Below are 19,184 nucleotides of genomic sequence, written 5' to 3'. Positions count from 1 at the left end.
AATCTCTTGGAGTGACATAAAATGACAGTCAAGAGTTCAGACACCTACAGACTTTTCAAGTGGACACATCTGTTGTTCTCTGATAGGATAATTGCCTTGGTCCTTTAAAGTCAATGTTAAGTGTCACACAACAATCTCACGTCTGGGTAAGCACCCTTTCAGTCTACTTATATTTATTTCTTAGGTTAGGAAGGCATGGCCGTCTACAAAGGGGACCAAGCTAGGAATCCTAGATGCTTCTTGGCAGTAGACTTCTCTGAAACAGCTTTAACCAATTGGGTGTGAAAAGCCTTCTGACAACTCTGCTAGACTCTTCAGACTAATTAGCAGTTTTTCAACACAGACCTCATCTCAAATGCGCAGTCTGATTATAAGGCTTATTTCTCCTTTGCGTCTTGATCTGTCCTGCTTGGGCCAATTAGCTGCTTTTTTCTAACTTGAACAAAGGTAAAGTACGATAGTTAATTTCCTTTGATCTATAAACATAGTTTTTGGTTATTGTTTAGGATTGATGACAACACATTAAAATAACAATGCGTGTAAATTGTAAAATGCTTCTCTCATTCCTCTCCCTCATCACCCTTTCATTCACCAAAATGGCTTATTAGCCATTCAATTCTGTTCAGGAAATGACTACGTTTAATGAAGTGTTACTCTGAGAACACCACCACCACAGCACCGGCAAAGTGCATAGGCAGGTCCCACCAGCAAACACCGCTCACCAACAATAGCTGCATATAGAAAATATGTTATTTATTTAAGAGCTGATGAGCTAAAGAAAACTGCAGCTGTTAATCAGTACTTTTGCCTATAATTAATTTTTAACTTGGCAAAATGAGAGAATCACTATCATGCCGGGTTTCTGGAGTACAAAATAGTTGAATGATTCAGTGAGGAATTGCTCAGAATTGCTGGCTCTGGAGACTGGTGGATGGGTCCTCATGGATTTTCAGAATTTGAAATTTAGTGTTTAGATAATTTTAGATTTCAGTATTTTAGTATTTCAGGATGTTCTCATTTTAGAGGTCTTGCTTTTACATGAGTATTTCTCAACTCGTCGGAGACAAAACCTCACTCACGAGTATAATCAGTAGAGTCAGCGACTCAGCTCTCTCCTGCCGCCTACTACTTCCGGTGCCTCAGCATGTGTACTTCCCAAATTAAGAACTTCCAAAATCTGCTGAAAAATCATCAGTGCTGCCGTCTGCATCCCAGCCTACTGCTTAAAGCCCAAACCCTTCTCCAGACATTTAAGCCCTCCAACAGGTGACCTGACCAGGAACCTAACTCTCCCACGTCATGTCCCATCACTCCCTGTATGTCCCAATTAGACAGTCCTATCCCCTGTCCCACATACTTGTTTTGATCACTTTTGACAGTCACTATAAAGCTAACAAGCAATTATTTATCACCCATCATGTATTAGACGCTACCTCAGACATTTCATACTATGTCCATTTAATCCTCATGACAGTGCAACAAGGTATTTTTCAAATAAGGAATGAGATTCAGGAACTTATAACATAATAGTAGGTGTTGAGTTATCTGTGACTCTACAACTTCAAGTCTTCCCGTTACATATTGTCCCCCTGCTCTTGGTGTATCTATCTTCTTGCTCAGTTTCACCTCTACAAAATCTATTCACGCTCAAGGCCCAGAACTAACTCTGCCTCCTTCTGAAGCCTTCTGCTTACTCTTTAGAGACATCACCCTACTTGGAATTCACAGTACTTACTGATACTTTAGTTCTCTACATAGGGTCTTGAATTACTTATGTATTTCATGCACGCGTGCAGTATTTCTCCAACTCGACTGAAAGCTCCTTAAAGCAGGTGTCATGAATGGCCAGTGGTGTTTACTCAGTGCAATGCACAGAGTAGGTGCTGAATAATTATCTGCTAAGGAACATGACACTACTAGATGTGTCTAATACCATTCTTGCTGCAGTCTGGCTCCTGCAATTGAACTAATTCGGGAAAACATCTAGCTAGCTCACAAGAAAGCTGACAGGTGCTCAACAAACAAATGGAGTTTTCAGGAAAGGATAAACAGGAAGAGTCAAGGTTTGGAGGTGCCTTAGAGGCTTATACTATCTTTGATGATGATTATAAAGGATAAAAAGTAAAAAGAGATCTATGATTGTAATTAAATGCTAAATGGAGATTTGAACAAGAGCAATGTGACCGTAAGATTGGCCAAATGCTCCCAGGAAAGTGCCCATAAAAATGACTGTCTCTGACAGCATCAATCTCACTTGCCTGCAAACATATTTAGCACTTGCTCTGTACAGGACACTTCTGGGGCTACGAAGTGGTATATAAGTCTGCTGGAAAAGGATCTACAATGTAATTGGCAAGAGAGAACAAATATCTACACGGAAGAGCACAGACACCAGGATATATACACTCACTACTGAATGAAGTACGTTGAGAATAGGTGCTGGGGGAGCTCAGAGGAGGGAGAGAGCCTGGGGGGTGTCACGTCAGGAAGGTTTCACGGAGAAGGTGGAACTAGAGTTATACCCTAGAGTAAAAGCAGGGCTTAGATAGGGATTGGGTAATAGAAAGAAAATTCCAAGTACCTGAGCTTCCAGCAGTGGTGGAGACTCAAATTCCCAGTGAAGGTACATAAGCATGTGAAGTGGCCAGGTAATGTAACATCCATGCTAGGCTGCTTAATTACGACCAGTGTAACATCTACTTAATTACATTACCTTTTACAGTATTGCACTGAGGCAAAAGAAAAACAATCAAATGAAACAAATTTCTGGGTTCTTAGTTTGTGAGAACTGACAGAGAGGAATCAAGTAATATGTGTCCAGCTTGGTGCTGGGAATTGTAGAACAAAACAGGACACGTTTAAGACATGACCCTTGCCCTCAAAAAGCTAAATACCTACTTTGTAAGCAAGGCTAACTCATATGGAAGTGTTTAAATATACTTTAAAAACCAGCATAGTCAGTGCTGAATTATAGTCTTCTGAGTATTTAACACAAAAGTATTTTAGAGATTAAAAATAATAGTATGGGTACAGGTGTTTAGTAGCGGTAACGTCACAGTAAATTCCCTGAATGGCCCGTCAAAATGCAAATCTAACTTTAGTTTAGGCTGGGTTTGACCCAATCTCTCCTTTCACAGTCCAGCTTCTACCAGGCACCGAGAACCTCTTGCAAGTATTTCAGAAGTGTCCAATTCTAACCTGAAGCCTTTACAAAGGAGAACACTTTCAAGGCCAGGCAAGAGCCATCTGACCTGGCAGCTTGGAAAGTGGGAGAAGCTGCTGACACCATTCTTCTACTGGCTTCCATTTCCGCTGAGACCCACCAAGTGAGAGACACCCAGCGAATTTGCAGGATATTAAAAGCGAGAGACACAGTCACTCTGTGAGGGGCGTTGCGACGCACAGAGCTGAGTCAGTGCACTATTCATAAAGCATCTTCTAATTTTTTATGGTTATAAAACCCACAAACCCAGCCAATGGCAGAAGCAACTGTTTTTATGCTGCCATTTAAAAGTCTGTCTGAAATTGTACGTCTTATTTTAACAGTTCCCAAAATATTACAGCAACACTGAATTCAGCTCTTGAGCTTGCTAAAAACTCCTCCCACACAGTTCTCTTTGTTATCCCTGTGATCTATACGAATCCAACACCCCAACCAACGTCTCAGCAATGAGTCAGGCAGGTAGGAACAGGATGCATAGGGCTCCTTCGCACCTGGGAGCACAGTATTTCCCTGGCGGCGAGTTAACTTTCTCAGCTCCAGCGACCTCTGGAGAAAGAAACAATAATCTTTTCAAATGACTGAAGGGAATGCAGAACCAGCCATGGGAGAAAAATGAATTCGACCACTGAGGAATCAGTTGGCTGGTGACATATTTTGTTCTCTTACTGTGTTAGGAGAAGCAGGGGTGTACAGCATCTCCATATGAGTGATGAATTAATGAATGAATGAAGTCACAGTTCTCTACAAACTAGGTGGCAGATTGAAATGGTGATAGAGGCATCCATAATAACAAAAGCTACCATTACTGAAGATCACTATGGGCCAGCCCCTTGTGGGAGATCAAAATTTGGCCCCCCCAAAATATATCTCTTTACCTTGATTATTTTCTCTGACGGACATTTGACCTCCCCCACTAACTGCCTAAAGGAATTTAACTCTGGGTACGGACAGACTGGCAGGGTCCTCACTAAGCCCATTCTTATCAAAGTTCTGTTTACCAAACATTTATACTTATAAAGGTATCTCCCTCTGTGTACTGGGAAGAGGGGGGGATGATCTTATCTCTGGAAACTCTTTTTAGTACAGAAGGAGAGGACTTAAGTCTGCATACTCTTGTTTACTGTGCTTTTCTGGTAATCTCCCATAACTGACTCCCCCCACCCCCAACATCCTCCTTTGTCTTTAGCTAAAGATAATATTTAAGATAAGAATCTCTGCCATTTGTTGAGAAACTCAGTTTCCCTGGTGTCTCCCATGTATACACGTTATTAAACTCGGTATTATTTTCTCCTGCTAACCTGTCTTGTAATTATTCGGCCAGCCATAAGAACCTTAAGGGATAGAGCAGAGGGGGATTCTCCCTCTTCTCCCAACACCCTCTTCTAAACACTTTTCCTGTATTTTCATTTTGCCCTCACAAGCCTCTGGAGTTTGTGCTATTATTATCCCCACTGTACAGAGATATAGCGAGATTAATTGGCTGGCTTGACTTGACCTAGTAAGAGACAAAGGTAGGATTGGAACCAAGGCATTCTCACTCCATAACCCAAGCTCTTTAACTCAATGCTCTACAGCCAGATTTACAAAACATTTAGGACACATACAGAGAAAGAAAACTACATATTCTTTCATGGTCTCTTGAGGCCAGGGATCACAAGATGGCTTGCAATCAAGTAGGGGCCCTCCAGTGGCTGTGCCCATGATTGTGGCACAGTATGAAGAGTGCTGTGAGAGCTGTCAGCCTTGGATTCAATGGAAGGACAATGGAGATAAAGCTTCCTAGAGAAGGTACTGCTCGACTGAACTTGGAAGCATATGTGTAAATTAGAATTGGGGAAGAAAATGGTAGATTGATTGCAAAATTGCCCACAATTTTTCAATCCTCCTGTACCCTTACCCCTTGCAATTGACTTTGCAGCTCTTCTCATGAAAAGGTCAAGTCTAATTCTCCATGCCTGAATCTTGTAACTTGCTTTGGCCAATTGGGTGCAATAGAAGTGATTTTATGCCAGTTTCAAGCCTTGACCTCAAGAGGCCTCACGTGTTTTTTTCTCTCTCTCTTGAACTTTGCCACCGACATGTGAAAAGCCTGGCTAGCCTCCTGGATGATGACATACTATGTGATCTAGTCACCCTTGTCACCCCAGCCAACTGCCCACCAACCATTAGACATAAGAGTGAACCCATACTAGACCAGCCAGCTCCCAGCCAAACCACCACTTGACTGCAGAGACCTGAGCAAGCTCAGTCAAGGTCAGCCAAGCCTGGCCCAAATTAGCAGAACTGCCCAGCTGACCTCCAGCCTCACGAGCAAAATTCAGAGTTTGTTGTTGTATGTCACTGAGGTTCTGTGGTTGTTTGTTATACAGCAGTGTTATCATAACAGAGGTAGCCAGGTCTTCTTTTATAACACTAAAACCAGTATGGTACAAACTGCACTCTAATCCTACTACACTTTGCTTGCTTTAGAAAAGAATACAGAATTCTTCAATTGGTCCAAAACATGGTTTCCCCAACTTGACCCTATTGACATTTTGGGCCCAATCATTCTTGTGGGGGACTATTCTGTGCATCATACGATGTTTAGCAGCATCCATGGCCTCTACCCACCAAATTCCAGTAGCACCCACAGTTGTGACAACCAAAATGTCTCCAGACATTGCCAAATGTCCTCTAGGGCGCAAAATTGCTCAGTTGAGAAACCCTGGTCCAGAAACCAATGCAAAGAAGTTCAGTTACCAAATACCCCAAGTGCCCCCAACTCGGCAATCTTTTCTACAAGATAGTTCCAGTGGTAGACGAAGCTCAGCCCCCGTGTGAACACAAGTGCCTTCCGCGGAAACATGTGATATTAGAGTGGCCAGAGGCAGGTGGGGCTCTCAGGGAGGCTTCTGTGAGCTGCTCCAGCCCGTGTTAAACTTGCTCTGGGAGGGGCAGGAGCTGGCTCAGCACACTGTGTGTTGCCCATACAATGACGTTCAAAAGAAAAGAGAAACTAAAATACAAGACGAGAGGCAGAAATTACAGGCCACCAAGTAGATCAGAAGACTTGTGTCCAAAAATTTCTTCCAGTTTACCTTTGACTTAAACTCTTACTCCTAGTATATTGTTTTTCATTTTCAGACCGTTGTGAGAAAGAGCAATTCATCACCACATTCCCATACATATTTGGATATTCTCCGTGAGAGTTCTAATTGCAACTCTCCTATTTTATCAGAGTTTCTTAATTTGGAGCTAAGAAAGATGGTGAACATTTCTCCTATTCCAAAGCTAAAGTTTAAGTCAACATCTCTAATCATAACTGCACTTCCCAGGAGCTAATTCCACCTTATGAGAGAATGCCAGATCCAGGTCTCAGAAGAACTTGTCTTAACAACACAGCTTAATAAGCCAATTCACTGGTTCCAGAAGATGGAAGGCAGTGAAAGAAAAAGCATTTACTGACTTCTGACTCCCCATTGACCCATCATTTCATTGATCAACATATCTGAGACTATTGTCTTTGGGGCCTCAGGCAAATTGCTTACCTTCTACAGGCTTCCATTTTCCTCTAATAAAAAAAAAAAAAAAAAAAAAAAACTTTTGCTTTTCCTGCTTTACAGGAAAAACAGATAGATTCAACCACAAATGATATGTGTTTCCCAAATTCATGAAAAATAAAGAGAACATCCATCAAGAAAAAGAAGGGCAAATCAAAGTTGATGCTATCTTGAATTCTAAATTCTCAGTGTCTCACAGGCAACTCTCTCTTTCTGATTTATTTAGTTTCCTAGTGGAACTGTGCCCAGTCTTGCATTTTAGGAGTGCTTCAGGAAAAAAAAGGTGAAGTCATAGATTCTTAATGTCTCAGTGTTGGACACAGCCGGACTTGATGAAAATGAACAATTAATTCACTCTCTCTGTAACTCAATTGTTATTTTTCCTGCAGGGGTTTGCGGTGATGGTTTAGCCTTGTGAACACACACGCGACTTGGGTGGAGAATAGAGAAGAGGGTTTGAGAGCTCAGGGAGGCTCCCCTAAAGCTGTTTTTGGCAAGTCACATCAAATCTAGACGTTAGATACGACAAATTAACCACAGGTTTCAACAAGTATGAATCTTTCGGCAGAACAAGAAATGCAAAGATTGTCCCCCACTGGCCAATGGCAAAGGATGCTCCAGATGCACCAGCAGAGGCAGCCAAGCATTATCTGCAAGGCTAGGGTGACAATTCCAAAGTGTGCTCCGACCCTACGGTTGCATCTGGGTCCAGTAGGTGCTGCTCAAGAGCACTTGACACTCTGCCAGGCCCACATCATAGAGAGGCTATCGGCGTTAAACTGGAAAAGAAGAGGTAAAGCGTAGGCCCTTGCCCCTACAACTCGCATCACCCAAAAGCCTGCTTCCTGGCCTCTGCAAACCTAACACACACACTGAGAAAACACTGGACCTTGCAGAATTCACAGCATTTTTTCATGAATTACCTTGTTTGAACCTCAAAGCCCTGTAATGCTCATAGGAGAGAGATTATAACCCAGATTTTTTAAATGAGGACATTGAGGACGTTGAAGGCCTGGCCCATGACCACAGTGCAAACAAGCAGAGGAATCAGGGTTGGAACCCAGTTTTTCTGACTCCAGACCTCGAGTTCTTCCATCCACCTTTGTTTCTCCAAACAGACCCGAAACATTCAAAAGCATGGCTTCTGGGTGATGTTTTGCTGACCCCAGCCACTTGTAGCAACACCACCTTTCCCTCTGCCCCCGACTCTTATTCCCAAACCAGCCCTAAGGAATTTGGCATCCACGGCGGCGATCTTCTCGGAAACCAAATGCAAACAGGTTAGGCAACAATGTTCCTCTCGAAGATGGGCACGGATGTTAGCCCAGGGCCAGTCTTCCTCAGCAAAAAAAAAAAAAAAAGAGGATTGGCAGATGTTAGCACAGGGCTGATCTCCTCAGAAAAAACAAAAAAACAATGTTCCTCTTGTTGGTAATGATATGAGGTCTTAAGTCCTTTTAGTGTCCTCTGTTTCTCTGGGTATTAATGAACATACAGTAGGTAACACTGATAACAGTTAACAAATCCTGACTGATTAGATGTGGTAAATAATACTAATAACAGTTAACAAATCCTAACCAGTTAAGACGTGCCACTAGATAGGTTTGCTGTGTATTGTTGGGGGTTGGACACTGTTGAGGGCACCCAGCTGAGGGTGTGAGTGGGAGCTGGAGTCCAGCCTGCCGCTCCCCTCATCAAGCCTTGCCCCCAGCATAGGTCTGTGTTCACCTGCAGTAGGGACACATTTTCATAATTCTGCATATTGATCCACCTGTGCTCCTAAAAGGTAGCATCCGCTGAGAGGGTAGCCTTTTCCTAATTCACACCGAGGTGCCCTGTGGGCTAGTGGCAGCCTGGTCCTACACCTATGAAATCACATCTACCAAAACCCTCTGGGGTAGATAACATTGTCATCATCGTTTTACAGGTGAGGTAAGCAAAGCTTAAAGAGGTTAAATGATTTGACTGAAGCCTCACAGCTGGAGCTGAATTCTGCTGAATCCCATATGGCCTGTCAAGTCTATTCCCACACAGGGAAGGTGCCATCGTGAGTGAGCTTCAGAAATCTAATTCAGAGAAGCAACCTCTAGATAATCATCAGAAAAAACTATTTAAATGCCTTATGCTTGCAGATATGAGCCAAGATCCTCCGGCAACAAGTTTTCATAGATGATAGGAGTTCACACTTCATCATTTCTATTTCCCAAGAGAACTAGGGAAACAAAACTAGGGCCATTTTTCAATGCAATGAGTTTTGGCTTAAGATTTTATTTAAAAAAATCAAAACAAGCTAGAGAGACAGAAGAAGACCGGCTTCTAGAACCTGAAGCAGTGATAAGGCCAGGAATGCCTGACACTTCCCCCCAGACTCTCTGGTCCCCCTCCTCCCCATCTCCATAATGAAATAGTCTTCCTCCTAAGCTGTTGTCACAGTAACAGTTTGGGTCACGTGGCTGTCACTTTACAATCTGCTTATGGAGCTGCTTGTAATTCTCACTCCAGGGCATAGTGACAGCTCATTTAGAATCAATCAAACATTTATTAATAGAGAGAGAACCAAAGGGCACAGTCTCTTGATTGAAATTCTCTGGTTTCTTGGCAAGGGCAAGAGCAGAGGGGGAAACAACTCTCAGGTGGGGGCTGGGGAGGTGATAGATATTGTGTTGGGGAAGGAATCTGCTCTTGGAAGTCAGACAGAGGAAGGTTCAAAGCCCGCCTCTACTGCTTTCTAGCCATGTGTTCTAAGCAAGTCATAAAACTCGGCTGAGTCTCGGTTTCTTTTAAGAGATTGTTGTGAGACTTAAAGATAATGAAAATAAAAGGCCTGACCCCTAGGAAGGACTTAATACCTATCAGCTATTATAAATGAGAGAGTTGTGAAGATGAAAGTGGAGTAAAACACAAAGAAAATCATGATTTAAGGCTGACTACTAAAGAAGTGAAATTATTTAACCCAACAGCTGCTTTCAAGCAGAAGTACTTTTAAGCACCAGGAGTATGAGCCGTAGGAAGAGAAAACAGGGAGAGGCAGACTGCAGAGAGAGCTGTAAGGAGGCACCCAGGAGAGCGAGCTTTGTTTTCTGTTTTTTGTTTTGTTTTGTTAGCAGAAATGTAACTAAGGGAATGTCTTGCGATATGTTCTCTGTTGTTCTTGCATCCAGTGTGTGATCTCATCTTTATGGCACAGGTGGTCCTGCTAGAAGCCCAACAAATAGTAGCCTGTACCATGCCTGGTATATATCAAGCCCTTGTTAAATAGTTGTTGAATAAATGAATGAATGAATGAATGAATGAAAAGTAAATTATTTAATGGACCTAATGATCCCATAAGAACATTCGGGCTTTATGAAAAAGGGAGAAATTGATGCTAACATCCAACTTCTTCCCTCTGTGTCCTAGTTTCCTACATCTAAATGTGTTAAATATTCTTCCTGGCAAATGCATTTGGAAAAAAAATAGAAGGCAGAAACGTCCAGATGGATCTGACATGGGTGACAATCCCCAGAAGTGAAAAAGCTCAGAGATTCATGAATCGACCTCCTCCCTCCAGACTGAGCCAATGGAGTCTGATCCAACATTTTTCCATTTGAATTGTTTACCCAGAAAGATGAAACTGACCACAATCTTCTTCCAGCCTCCCGCACTCCTCTCGGCCAGCAGGAGTGGCTGATTGGGACCAGGGCAGGCTGCCGTGGGCAGTGCTGGGCATGGCCACTGTGACCAGAACTCGTCCCTACCTATGATCTGCCTCATTTTTTTTCTTTCTTATTTCTTCTCTCCAGCACCTGCCTCTTTTTTCTCTCTTTCCTCCCTCTTTCCTTATTCTTTCATTTTCCTTTTCTTTCTCATCTTTCGTTGACTGTGGTCAGGGATTGTTATTCAACATCAGTGTTTCCCAGGGCTAAAGAACATGCTGCTTTTTTGCTAAAATAAAGTTGGCTTATCATCCTGGGTCCCTGAAGACTCTGACTGTAGGTCCACATTCAAGATCTTACATGACTAATCCATTTAAACTCCACAGCAGTGAGAGCCAGAAATCGTTACATGAATTTTCCTCCTCCTGAAAATCTATCCTAAGTCATCTTGCCCTACCCCATCTTACCCAAGATGACCCAGTCTCTCTCTTCCAAGACTTTTATTACAGACTGGCGTTACAGAGTGCATCGCCCAGTGCACCACAGCATCTGTATAGAACAATTTCAGTGAAGCCTGCTTCAAAGTCCATCTCTGAAATTTGTACTCATCTTTTCTCTAAGTTGTAGCCCATGACTTCTTCCACAACTTGCCCAAGAGAAATGCAGCTTCTTAAACCTGTCACTCCACTGCTCAAAACCTCCACTGGCTCCCCATTTTCCACAGGATGAAGTCCAAATGCTCTGTCTGTCACTTGGTACCATAAAAAACCTGGCCCCAATTTACCTTTCCAGTCACATTTCCATCCAGATAAACTATCCTCCTTGCTACTGTCTCAATACTCATTTCACCTTCTGCCTCTTTGCCTTTGCTTGTGTTGCTTTTCCCTTTCCTTGCCTCTACCTACCAAACTTGGGACCCTCTTTCCAGGCCCTGCTTACATACTGCTCTCTAAGAATCCAGCCCTTTTCACCCCAACATGAAATAATTACACTTTTCTCTGCTATCCATAGCTCTGATGTGGTGCTCACGTTATATTGCCCCATGTTATGGATAGCAGCTACCACACATTGAGCACCTGCCATGGGCTCAGGACTGCTCCAGAGAACTCACACAAATTATCTTTACTCCTCACAACAATCCCATTTTACAGATGAAGTTACAAAGATCCTGCCCAAGATCACACAGCTGGTAAATGATGGAGCTGGGAATTAAAACCAGATGTATTGGACTCCAGATCTCTCTCTATCACAACAGGCTATCACAGAAGAGACAAGTGCCCAGACACTCTTATTCGCATTCATTCAGAAGCATTTATGTGTGTGAAAAGGCACCAGGCACAATGCTGAGAGTCTAATGTGGGGGATGGACAAGTAATCCAAAGCTTAGGTAAGAACTGAGGCAGCTAGTATGAAGTAGTTCTTTCAACAACATCTACATATCTCACCTATGAGATTACAAACTTTTTGAATATATATATGGGTGTGTGCATGTGTGTGTATCCCACAATTCATTTTTTGCTATATGAGTAAATGTTTTTTTCTTTAAAGACATGGACTTAAGTTGATGTAGGCACTCCTTGTGCCTGTTATCATCTTTAAGACCATCTAATTCTTATCTTCTTTTTAAAAGTATGGAAGCTTAGTTCTGGAGAGTGTAAGCCATCTGCGTAGAGTCATACAACAAAATAGTGGCAGGCCCAGGATGAGAAGGCAGGTCTTGGACCCTGGCTGGGTTATTTTCCACTTGCCCACACTGGAGGTAAAGACCCGAGTCCATTTGCTGCTGCATCCTCAGGCATTTTACATACTCTCCCTCTGAGTTAGTTGTCAACATTTAATTCTGGATTATTTCCGGGCTGGAGCCTTCAAGTCCAGGTCAGCAGAAGCCTGTGAGTTGCAGTGAGAAATTTCAAATCTGACACTTGCCAGTTCCCATCGAGCTCCGAGTGGGAAATGTCCCCAGCCTCGTCCATTTTTAATGTTAGAGTCAGTCTAGCGGAAGAGATCACCTCCAGGTAAAGTCATTCAGAACAAGGGTTTGTCATTTTAGTGCCATTCAGTGCCACTCTCGCTCACTGGCCCTGGACTTCCAGGGGATGGTGCTTGGGACAAAGGACAAAGGCTGGTTTTCCTTGCACCTCTTTCCTCCCCACCCCGGGGTTGTCAGACAAATCCCCCTTGACAGAGCTTCCTGAGGCTCAGCTCCCCAGAACACTAGTCCTGCAATTCTAGTCCTCGTTTTACTGCTGACTAATTGGGTAACTTTGAAGCACTTAACCCCTCACATCCCCCATTTCCTTGTCTTTAGAAGGGACTAATAGCACTACATCATGCTTGACTTTTGAGGACTAAATTAGATAATCAGAAAAGCACTGTGTAAACTATAAATCACTATAGAAGACTAAAGTGCCAAATTTTCAGGTTGTATTAGGTAAATGCCTAATTTCCTTCAGGATACAAAAGGCTGAGGAGGTGGGGTATGTAGTATCTAGAAATAGAGAAAATAGGCTATTTTGCAGATATCTGTTTAAACATGTCTCATAGCACCCAGGAAACTTGCCATTCTTAGAGTGATCTGCTTTTCTTTATCCACACAAAGAACAGAATGAGAGGAAATTGCTGTCAGTCAATAAACACCACACATCCATTTATTTATTCCTTCAAAGAACATTTATTAAGCACTGAGATGTAACAGGCATTACACTGAACTAAGTGCTAGGAATTCAGATATTAAATCAACTTCTACGTATAAACATTTAGAAAAAAGTCTGGAAGGATATCCACCAAAAGGTTTCTTCCTTCCACCCTTAAGAAAAATTAATCTCACAAAACTCTAAGTCCTGAGTCAAGGTAACACAAGTGTGGTTAGTTCTGGCTCAGTGGTGTCCGCTCTGCCATCCTGGGGCAGCTCCTCTTGCAAAGCCAAGACAAACAAAAACATGACATGACCAGCAGAAGCAGCATAGCTCTGTCTTTCTGTGGGATCCTTCTATCTTTGAGGAAACTTGTCCAACTAGATTGAAGATTATTTACAATAGCTGAGACATGGAACAACCTAAGTGTCCACCGACGGATGAATGGATAAAGAAGATGTGGAATATATATACAATGGAGTACTATTCAGCCATAACAAATGAGGAAATCCTACCATTTGCAACAGCGTGGATGGACATTGAAGACATTATGCTAAGGGAAATAAGTCAGAGAAAGATAAATACTGTATGATCTCACATATATGTGGAACCTAAAAATAAAAACAAAACTCATAGAAAAAGAGATCAGACTTGTGGTTACCAGAGGCGGAGAGTGCAGGGAGAGAAATTGGAAGAAACAGGTCAAAATTTGCAATTATGAGATAAACAAGAGCTAGGGATGTAATGTACGACATGATGACTATAGCTGACTCTGCTGTGTGATATACAGAAAAGTTAAGAGAGTAATCCTAAGAGTTCTCATCACAAGGAGAAAATTTTTTTCCTTTTTTCTTTCTTTTCTTTTTATCATATGTATATGAGAAGATGGATATTAGCTGAACCTATTGTAATTATTTCACAACATATATAAATCAAACCATCATGCTGTACACCTTAAACTTATACAGTGATGTATGTCAATTATTTCTCAATAAAACTGGAAATAGAAAAGTAAAACAGGGGCTGGCCTGGTGGTGCAGAGGTTAAGTGCGCACGCTCCACTTCGGCAGCCTGGGGTTCGCAGGTTCAGATCCCTGGCATGCACCAACGCACCACTTGTCAAACCATGCTGTGGCGGCATCCCATATAAAGAAGAGGAAGATGGGCACGGATGTTAGCCCAGGGCTGGTCTTCCTCAGCAAAAAAGAGGAGGATTGGCATCAGATGTTAGCTCAGGGCTAGTCTTCCTCACAAAAAAAAAGTAAAACAAAAAAAATTGTTTCATCAATTGTACACTAGAGCTGCTTAAAATATTCTAATTTATACCCAGCCATTCCCTAAATCCTACTTTAAATGGTGTTGCTTGAATGGTTTTGTTTATGTTCTGTTCCCATAATTAGAATTAATGACAACCTGGGACTCTTTTCAACCTGAAGAATATCCATATATCTTTATTACTATATTCAAATTAATCTCTGAGAAATAATTTGTAATGGGATATTATACATGACATAAGTCTGATTAGACTCAAAAACACATGATTAGAATTTGGAATTTACTCATAAAAGTAAAAGAATCAGTTAATAAGAACCTACGTAGCTTCCTTACTCCATTTTTGTTTCTGTGTTTAATGATAATTTGAGGATAAAAGAACAATTTGAGGAATAATTTATGACTTTGCACCAAAAATGCCTATGTAGAAAGAAGAAAGACAGCAGCAAGGGAGCTAAGAGGCAGAGATATGCTCCAGAATTGGTCCAAATCAGATTAAATTTAATATGTTTGCTCAAATGGAGACTAGAGCCCATTGTGAGTCTAAATTCTTTTTATTCCCCCTGGGGAAACATATACTAAATGCATATATTTTGTTAGCTATTCTATTTCATTTCCATTGTTGTCATCAAATAATTTGGCCATACTGTACTTTTATTAAAGAGGGAAAGTATGGGATCTTTATAATCTCTAGGAATTGAAAAATGTATGGGTATTACATTTAAAATTGAAATATTATCTATAAATTTTCAGTACCCATGGTATTATTTTTTAACATGTTTTCATTTTCATAGACTAAAAAAAAATTTGAGGATGAGGACATAGAGTGTTTTCTCCAGTGCTCTTTGCCAGTCCTAGAATATTCCCATGGAAATGGTGATGGATACATATGCACTGAATGAATAAAGGCATAAATAAACTATTTGAAGATGTGAAAAAAATCTTTAAAAAATAGGTTGAAGGATTCCCTTCATTTCTCCTTGTCTGAATTGGGTCAGGTGTCCATCCTAAATCACTGGTAAGCGGAACAGTAACACTGGTTTAGACCAGTGGTTCTCAAAGTGTGTTCCAGGGACCCCTGTGGGACCACAACCCCTATGAGAGGCATTTGTGAGGTCAAAACTATGTTCATAATAATACTAAGATGTTTTTTCCCTTTTTCATTCTTATTCTCTCATAAGTGTACAGAAAGTACAAAAAGTTTATAGATATGAAACTACCACTTTTTGAGTTCTGATGTAGTTCCAAATCAGAATATCAACAATTATCTAAAAACGGTATTAAAATACTCCTCCCATTTCTAGCCACCTATCTGTGAGGCCACATTTTCTTCAAAAAATTTTTTAACCAAAATAACATATCACAACAGATTGAATGTGGAAGCAGACATGAATCTCCAGCTGTCTATTAAGCCAGATATTAAAAAGATTTGCAAAAATGTAAAACAATGCCACTTTTCTCACCAAATATTTTTTGTTGTGGAAAATATATTTATTACTTTTTCATAAAAAATGTTATATGTGTTAACCTGCAAGAGATTTATTATTGTTATTTTAAAATAAATTAATAAATATTTTTAAAACATATTTTAACATCTAATATAGTAAACATTAATAGATGTAACCTATACAAACTAAAGCTCTTTGGGGATTTCAATAATCTTTAAGAGTGTAAAGGGGTCCTGAGACCAAAAGTTTGAGAATGCCTGCTTAAACAAGTCTAGATAAGCCACTGTGTCACATGTCGGGTGAGGTAGATGCCTAGACTTTGCCAGGAAGGAAGACATAAGGAAGTGGCTGCTGTTGAAGTACCCAGCCACACCTGTAGCAGTTGCTTCTTATTTCTGAGGTTATAGATTATTGTTATTTTTTCTTTGATTTTCTTTATATATTGTTTGAACCTTTAAATGAGAATATACTGCTTTTATGAGCAGATGAAAAATCAATAAGACAACTTTTACTTTGAAATAAATAAGTAAAAACAAGGATGAATAAGATCCCTAGTTACAGAAGCACAGAAGTAAACCACTGAGGCTGAGCCAACTTCAAATTGTGACTGCCTCTTCCAAAAAGCTTGGATATGAAGAGGAGGGGAGGGAGTGGTCAGGTTGGGGCCAAGGAAAGAAGTCTTTTGAATAAAAGAAACATAACCATAAGCATATGCTAAGGGAAGGATCCAGTGGAGGAGGGGCAGTAGAAGGTAGAAAAGAGGTGGAGACAATGGATGAAACAAGGTCCCAGGAGAAGGGGCTGCCCAGGAACAGAGGCAGAGGCTTGTGGTTTGGACCAGAAAAGGAGCCCTTCTAGATGGGGGAAAGACAGTGAGTGCAAGGCAGGCAGTTTAGAGAGGGAGGCCAAAGTGGAGGGAGTTCTGATTATGTGTCTTTGTAAAGACTCCCACACCAGAACTGGAGAGGTTGAGAAGCACAGAAGATAATGTATAGCCCTTGAAGCCTTCCAGGAGCATGCAGCCTGATAGGAGAGTGCCAAATAAAAATTCCGCAGGCACAAAACACCACTTATTTGTCATTCAGAGAATCTGATAATGCCTTACCTGCATGCTGCTTATGTAGACAGATTCATTTCAATCTTTTCCACCCTCAACTTTCAACTTACATAGGATTTTGAGCCATTTAAACAATATTAACTCAGGGAAGAGGGAGTCAAGATGGCGGCGTAGGCAGACTCAGAACTCACCTCCTCCCGAGGACACAGCCAATTTACAACTACTCGTGGAAAAATTACCCCTGAGACAGAACTGAAAACTGGATGAGAGGAACTCCTGCAACAACGGACAATCCTAACTGAGGTGGAAGAGGCAGAGACTCCCTTCTGGAGAGGAAAACGCCACCTTCACAAGCCGCCAGCTTCACGGCCGCCGGGAGCAGCCCACAGGTACGCACCCTCCCTGGAGGCTCGGGGCCCTGAGCCGGGGAGCGCCCCCGCTGCGGGCATTGTGTGGACCCAGCACAATCGAGACCAGCGGCATAATATCTGACTTTGCCTGCTACTAAAGCATTGGGGAGCACCCCCAGAAAACCCGGTTCACAAAGAAACTAAAACTGGCTCTTAAAGGGCCCGCGCACAAACTCACCCGTTCCAGAAAGCATCCTAAAATACCCAGAAAGAAAGGTGCACAGTGCTTTGGTGACAAGAGACTCACCTAATAGGCCCTGAGTGCATCTCGGTGAGGGGTGAGACCTCTCCAGGGACTGGGACATTGGCGGCGGCCATTGTTGTGGCCTGGTGTGGGCGTGCTGATACAGACACCATTGGAGTTCTCCCTGAGGCCTGCTAGCCCAGGGTCTGCTCCACCCACTAGAGCACCGATTTAATCCAGCTCAGCCAGGGCAGGCAGCCCACCCTAGAGACTGGCCCCACCCAACAACTAGCCCTCAGGCAACGTGTGGGCCTGCATAGATTGGTGACTGGATTCTCTGCAGCCTGGCAACTGAGCCAACATGAGCGGGCAGGGTGTGCACAAGGAGCGGGTGGAGAGTGTGGGGCAGTGGCGGAGTGTGTGGGGCTCCCGCTGTGGAGAGACTGGGTCCGCTTGGGGAGGTCGGGGCGCTCACACGGGCCAGGACTGTGTTGACTGTGTGTGTGGACCTGTGGGCAACAGGGCTTGTCAGCTGCAGAAGACTTGTGCTTCTCAAAGACCCACATAGGAGGTTTGCCCCACCTTCCAAAGCCTGAAACAATTGGGTGCTCCTGTGCCTGAGGCCAGCCCCACCCAGCTGCAATCCTCAGAGAGCTGACAAGAGACCTAATAGGCTAGAGGCTTACAGCAATTGTAAGGCCCTGAGCCTAACAACCTGCCACGCTGGGGGCCTACTCACTTAAAAGAAATACTGCAACACAAATGTGGTATTAGAACTTGCAGCCAACTCTGCTGGGGCTCCCCACAGCTGATAAAGAGACTAAAGGGCCCACAACAACTACAAGCAGCTGAGCATTACAACAGCTGGCCAGGAGCATAACTCAGCCTCCCTGGGCACCTATAGGGAGAGCTAACAGGCCACAATAGAGGGACACATGTAGCCCACATAGGGGCCACCCCTGGAACATTGAGAACTGAGGGAAGCACACTGGAAGCCTCCTAAGGCATCACTTACATAAGGTCACCTATCCAAGAGCAGGAGACGTAGCTGACCTACCTAATACGTAGACACAAGCACAGGGAAAGAGGCAAAATGAGGAGGCAAAAGAATACATTCCAAGTAAGGGAACAGGACAAAAACCCCAGAAAAGGAACTAAGTGAAACAGAAATGAGCAACCTACCTGACAGAGAGTTCAAACTAAGAGTGTTAAGGATGCTCACTGATCTGGGGAGAAGAATAGATGAACTCAGTGAGAATGTCAACAAAGAAATGGAAGATATAAAAAAGAACCAATCAGAAATGAAGAATACAATACTGGAAATGAAAAATTCATTAGAGGGACTCAAAAGCAGAGTAGGGGATACAGCAGAACGGATCTGTGAGCTGGACGAAAGACTAGAAGAAATTACCCAAGGTGAACAGGTAAAAGAGAAAAGAATTAAAAAGAGTGAGGACAGTCTAAGGGACCTCTGGGACAACATCAAGCGCACTAACATCCGTGTTATAGGTGTCCCGGAAGGAGAAGAGTGAGACAAGGGGGCAGAGAATCTATTTCAAGAAATAATAGATGAAAACTTCCCTAACCTAAGGAAGGAAACAGACATCCAGGTACAGGAATCACAGAGAGCCCCAAACAAGATAAACCCAAAGAGGCCCACACCAAGACACATCATAATCAAAATGTCCAGAATTAAAGATAAAGAGAGAATCCTAAAAGCCTCAAGAGAATGTCAAGTTACATACAAAGGAAACCCCATAAGGCTATCAGCTGACTTCTCAGC

General features: G+C 42.5%; 1 long non-coding RNA gene across 2 annotated transcripts in view; it reads right to left on the bottom strand.

The window, feature by feature from the left end:
- LOC147916712 (uncharacterized) overlaps positions 1 to 17,614 on the bottom strand; it is a 108,255-nt gene extending 90,641 nt beyond the window's left edge. For both annotated transcript variants that reach the window (XR_015552748.1, XR_015552749.1), the window contains exon 1: positions 17,465 to 17,614. This is a non-coding gene — a long non-coding RNA (uncharacterized LOC147916712). The remainder of the gene's footprint in view (positions 1 to 17,464) is intronic.
- Positions 17,615 to 19,184: the final 1,570 nt, after the last annotated feature.

Source organism: Ceratotherium simum, chromosome 7 (genome assembly GCF_057802395.1).
Source record: "Ceratotherium simum simum isolate JZ-2026a chromosome 7, ASM5780239v1, whole genome shotgun sequence".
In the NCBI taxonomy this organism is placed as follows: domain Eukaryota; kingdom Metazoa; phylum Chordata; class Mammalia; order Perissodactyla; family Rhinocerotidae; genus Ceratotherium; species Ceratotherium simum.
The sequence above is the reverse complement of the archived record's forward strand: the minus strand, read 5'-3'. Positions and strand labels throughout refer to the sequence as shown.